Raw genomic sequence first — 5,992 nt, 5'->3', positions numbered from 1 at the left:
TGTGAACGTGACTGGTCCACCAGGCTTCTGACCCCTCCTCAGCCTGTTTCTGCTCAGGCCCTTTTTATGTGAACCCCCCTCACACACACACACACACACACACACTCACACACACCTGGAGGGGACATCAGATTGTTCAGGTGGGTCAGAGTGGTGGCCTGACCCTCACACAACCACCCTGGGCCTCCCTGTGGTACCTCTGGGTCCAAATATCTTAAGGGCGACAGGGGTCTGCGCTCAGCACTGAACCAGTGTCCATCAATGCAGAACATCCTCTCATTCCTGCCTGTGTTGGGGCATCGGGTTCGGTAAAGGGGGAGACAACAAGAAAACATGGTGTCTTCTCCAGTGCCTCTATCCGAGTGAGGCGGGAAGGGGCAGTTATAGAATGTAGCTGCCTGGTTACCAGGTTCTGTTAGGCTCCATCGTCAGGAAGTGAGGTCACCCATGGGTCCCCTACCCTGAGCATCTCCTCAGACATGAGCCACGACCTCACTGATTATTAATTCATTCAATAAATATTATTTCTTATCTACCACATCTATATTCCTGACTATATTTTGGGTGTGAAGATTCTGCATTTAACAAAACAGAAACACCTTTGTCGTATAGTCTAATAGGGAAAAGTAAAAAAAAATAAATAAAAATAAGTAAACAAGCAAATATAAATACAGGCTGGGTAAAAGAGAGGTTTACAGTTGTGTGTATTGCAACACAGAGTTTATCATTGTATAATTGTTAGTTATTGTCCATACACACAACTGTAAACCTACTTTTGTCCTGACTTTTCTATGTCAGGTGGTATTTAGTGTTATGGAAGAAAATAAAGCAAAACAAGGTAGCGTGTATGGGGAAGATACTATTTTGAAGAGGATATTTAGGAAAGATTTCACTGCTATGGGTTATTTTAGCTTAAACCTGAAGACAATGAGGTCAGTTACACAAATCTCTAGGAGAAGAGCTATGTAGGAGGAGCAAGTGCAAAATCTAAGACAGCAACGGGGTTACAGTATATAGGGCCAGTAGGGAAGTCAGTGTGAAAGAAGAGAGAAAGTTAGAAAGGACCAAGGAGAGGAGAAGATAGGTATGACAATGAATATTCATCACCTGTGCAGGGTCAAAGTTTAGATTGGCTTCTGAATTTTGTGACATTCAGGGCAAAAAGAGAAAACTAAACTATAAGCTTCACTAATGGTAAGTGACATGACTTTTTTTTCTCATTTATTTTTCTTTTTGTATGAAGCCATTAATTGCTCAGTCAATAATTAATGGCTGTAAGCTGTAGCACCACATTAAACTTTCATTCCATAATGCTAGGGGCCTACAAATTTTAGAGGAAAATTCAGAAGGGAACTAAGTCTATTTAGAAAACAAAGTGCTCTGTAGCTGGGAGAATGTGATTTCACATTGGTAAGGCATTCTATCAAATTTGAACAGCTTATTATGGCTTTCTCAAAAGGAATTTGTATTTGTATTCATCCTCAGTTTTCAGATCTAATAGCCAAGTCTAAATACTCTGATTTGCTATTTTCCTGACTCACTATTATTCACGATTCTTTTTACTTTTTCTCACAGGAGACAAAGAAATTTTCCATCCCTTCATTTCTCAGGCTTCTTCTTTCCCATTTTTTTAAAGGTGGTTTGCCCAAAACAATGGTGAGAAGTTAAAAGAAAAGAAAAACAATTCAATCCTACGTTCATAGAAAGTAGGGAGTTACCAGTTTCCCTAGTTTGTGGTGGTTGTGGTTGGTACTGTTATTATGACTATCCTGTCTTTTGTGTACCTTGAATGGTTCTTGCTTTTAAAAATGTTTATCCAGTGTTTCACACAGTTCCCATGACTCCCTGCTGATAAAGCTTCAGTGTAATTAAAGTATTTATATGAACACTGTGGAATTCAACTTGCATTATTTAGACACACAAAGGAACATTCCTGGCATTTCCAAGTCACAATTGTGTAATTCAATGACATAGTGTTACTTAATTTAAGAATACCTTTACACCCGGTAAAAAAATAAAAGTAAAATCGCTTTCTTTTCTTTCTTTTTTTGTTAGATGATATTCTTCAGTTACACTAATTTCACTGGTTTATACTTCAATTTGGACTGAATTTTCTAAACTAAGCAATCTAAAATAGTCCTGCTAGACTATATTTGCTTACTTAATTAACTTAGGGGGAAAGAGACATATCTGGACTAGGAGAAAGCTAACTCATCACCATCCAAATAGGCCTACATGCAGACTTGGTTTTGTTTTGTTTTGTTTTTGCCTTTAAGTAAAGTCTTGCCCTTTGACACATCCTTATTAAGGAAATAAATGTAACATTGAATAAGTTAATGACATTCTTTTGGAATTATGACATGAAGGGGAAGAAATATAACACACTAGAAGTTTTGGTAGGAATTGATTTACAAAAGAAGTAGCCACATTTGTTTTTATTATGGTTAAAGCTCTAGTTTGGGAAAAGACTAAAGGGCAAGGAATTGGGGAATTTATGGATGAATGTGGATCTAATGAAGAGAGCCCATTGGTCCTACAGGCCAGGGTAAGATTCCCACAGTCTTGAACAAACAGTTCTCAGCCTATAATTTCTAAGCCTTTGTTTTCCCACTTTGGAATTCTGACTACAGGCATGTTACCAAGCCAACTGGGTTCACTACAAAGATCCAGCAATGCTCTTTTTATCATAAAGATCAAGACAACAATTGTGTGCCTACAAGAAAAGAACAACTAAAACCATCTAACAAGCATTAAAAGGACAATTCTAGAGATAGTTGCCTTTGAACTTTAATAATGGGTAACATTCAGTCTAGAGATTTGAAATTCCCAAGTTAAAGGAATTCATTACCAATTGCCTTTCCATGTAATTATAAGAGCTGCTGGCAGCAAGTATTTTCAGCAGGATTAATTTTGTCAAATGGGATATTTTGTAGTCATGTTGAATTCCCTACAATGACTGTATTATATAAATCCACGTTGTAGACTTAGTTTTGTTTATTATAGAGTTCATTTGTGAAATAGAAGAAATCTAAGTTTCACTTTGGCTTTACCCCAAACCATAGAAAATAGAGTATTCTTTTACAAAAACTTGTTCTGAAATATAATTTCCTGAATGTGAAAGTATGCTGTTTGTACAGATACATTCCATTGACATGCGCAATGCCCAGCTGAGAAAATAAAAAAGGGTAGTTAATCTGGGCATTTTCCTCTCTGTAGCTGTGACCTGTGAACAATTTCAGCTCCATGTAGGAAAAAATAGGAATTTCCATTTTTGTGTAAACACTTCATTTTCTGATGGCATGGAAGCAATTTAAACTGAATCAACGCAGGCATCAATAATTCAGAGTAAATCTTCTCTTTGATGAACTTGGGCCACTTTTGTTTGTGGGGGCCTCTATCGAAACCTGAGAAACAGTCTCTGGGATCGAGCCATTCCTTATGAAAATCATGACAAGCCATTTTGTGTGCATTTCTTGTGAGTGTGCATTTTATTTTGTTTTCCTACATAAGAAAGATTAGAGAACCAGCTACTTTGGTGTTTTATTTTGGGAAGGACTGAGTGAGTTTTGCATTGATCAATTCAAAGCAAATCTTAAATAATAGTAGATTGATAAGATATGCTCTTAGAGAAAAGTTTCTATAAGTCAAATCTGATTTTTTATGGGGATAATATAACATTATATGCCCATCAAAACCTTGATGAAAAATATTTTTTTTAAAAAAGGAAGGGGACATAATGTTCATATTTATTTCATAATAAACAATTTGTCTATATTCTGCATAGTATAATCAGGCTCATAGAACAGCCAATTTGATATATTTTATTTAAAAAATTTTAAAACAGGAATTGTGTCTGCATCCAAAGGTCCAAAGGCCCCATAAAAACTAAGGCTGGGCAAGTGGAGAGGAGAGATAAGGAAGAAGGAAGGATTTTAAATGCAAGGGTGCAAGAGGGGAAGCCAACTAAGAAATGTAATTTGTGACTTGTCTGTTTAATAACATGAATAATAACATGGGGTACTCTTAGCAAAGGATTTTGGGTATGAATTGCTATAAGTCAAAATCTGTTGCTGTTATGCATAGTATGCTTTCAAAATATAGAGAAGATGAATTGAAAGCAATATATGAATGATTGCATATCAGGCTTTATTTAAGCATAAAAATTTATTTAAGTTTTATGTGACATGGGAGTTATCATCTATAATAATAAAAGCATAATATGCTAATTAGACTGGATGAAGCAGGGGCTGCGATGGAAGCCTGGGTCCTAGGTGCCTGCTGGATGCTGGAGGAAAGCCTAGGTGCCTGCTGGATGCTGGAGGAAAGCCTGGGTCCCTAGTGCCAGAGGGAAGCTGGTGCCAGCAGCCAGGGAAGGAAGGCCTACTCTTGCACGGATTTCATGCATCGGGCCTCTAGTAAAGAAATGAAGACCCAAAGAAATAGTTAGGCCTAAGTGTTGATGAAGAATCTAAAGTCCTGGAAAAATGTGATTAGAACAAAAGGGTATGGCAGTCAGATCCCAGCAGCAGTTGCAGTGTGCTCATCTTTCCAGGCTCTTCTTACTATCTTCTTTAGCTTCCAGAAGCATGGCCTCTGGTGTGGCTGTCTCTAATAGAGTCATCAAAGTGTTCAGTGACATGAAGGTACGAAAGTCCTTGACACCAGAGGAGGTGAAGAAGCACAAGAAGGCGGTGCTCTTCTGCCTGAGTGAAGGCCAAAAGAACTTCATTCTGGAAGAGGGCAAGGAGATCCTGTAGGTGATATGGGCCAGACAGCAGACAACCCCTACACCACCTTTGTCAAGATGCTGCCAGACAAAGACTCCTGCTACTCCCTGTATGTTGCAATCTATGAGACCAAGGAGAACAAGAAGGAGGACCTGGTGTTTATCTTCTGGGCCCCTGAGTCTGCACCCCGTAAGGGAAAAATGATCTATGCCAGCTCCAAGGATACCATCAAGAAGAAGCTTACAGGGATCAAGCAGGAATTACAAGCAAATTGCTACGAGGAGGTCAGGACCACTACACTCTGGCAGAGAAGCTGGGGGGCAGTGCTATCATCTTCCTGGAGGGCAAGCCTTTGTGAGAGCCTCTAGCCCCCTGCCTGGAGCATCTGGCAGACCCAGATCCACCTTTGGGGTGGGAGGGGGATTGCAGGCTTCCCCCCTCCTGCCAGACCAGAGGGGCTGGGGGGATCCCAGCAGAGGGAGGGCAATCCCTTCACCCAGTTGCCAGATGGCCTACCACCCCCTGGACCTTCCTTCTTCCTCCACCCCTGAAGGTTCTGGCCTTCCCAGACCACTTTTGATCTGATGATTCCTTATGGGTTGAAACAGACCAAGTCCTCCCCACCCAGGCACCCCAGTTTTGGAGAGAGCCTGTATTTTTTTATTTTTTTAATGACACTCCTACTTGCAACCTCTTCCTCCCCTTTCCCATGCTGCCAACTTCTAACCGCAATAGTGACTCTGCTTGTCTGTTTAGTTCTGTGTATAAATGGAATGTTGTGAAGATAACCCTCCCCACGCTGCCTAGTTCCCCTCCCCTGTTCCACCTGGTCTCAGCCACTCATGGAAGCAGGGCAAGTAAGGGACCCTTAATTAAAAAAAAAAAAAAAAAAAAAAGCGAAGAAGAACACAATAAAAAGCCTCACTTAAAAAAGGGGGGTTGGGGATTATAAGCTAAGGGCAGTGAACTGGGAGAAATTTAGCAAGTTCATTTGGGTTCCTCATGGAGTCCCTTTATCTTCAGAGATGAGAATGTTCCTTTCCTCCAACTATAGGAAGGACACCTCCCTCTCACATGGGAGTCTTATGACTTGCTTCAAGGAAGAAAGGGGAGGTGAAAAAGTCCTTCCTATCCCTGCTATTTCTCAGATTATTTCACCTTAAAATATTCATTATGCCAAGATGGCATCTATTATTTTACTTACCTTCATTTCATTGACTTCTTTTTCTTACCATATTTTTCGGACCATAAGACGCACTTTTTTC

The 5,992-nt window shown here is 39.9% G+C and overlaps 1 pseudogene; it reads left to right on the top strand.

Annotated features, from left to right (window-relative positions):
- The first annotated feature begins 4,515 nt into the window (after window positions 1-4,515).
- On the top strand, window positions 4,516-5,100 carry LOC118703721 (annotated as a pseudogene).
- Window positions 5,101-5,992: the final 892 nt, after the last annotated feature.

The sequence above is a fragment of the Pipistrellus kuhlii genome, unplaced genomic scaffold (genome assembly GCF_014108245.1).
Source record: "Pipistrellus kuhlii isolate mPipKuh1 unplaced genomic scaffold, mPipKuh1.p scaffold_m20_p_4, whole genome shotgun sequence".
In the NCBI taxonomy this organism is placed as follows: Eukaryota; Metazoa; Chordata; class Mammalia; order Chiroptera; family Vespertilionidae; genus Pipistrellus; species Pipistrellus kuhlii.
Note: the sequence above shows the minus strand (reverse complement) of the source record. Positions and strands in the feature narration are given on the sequence as shown.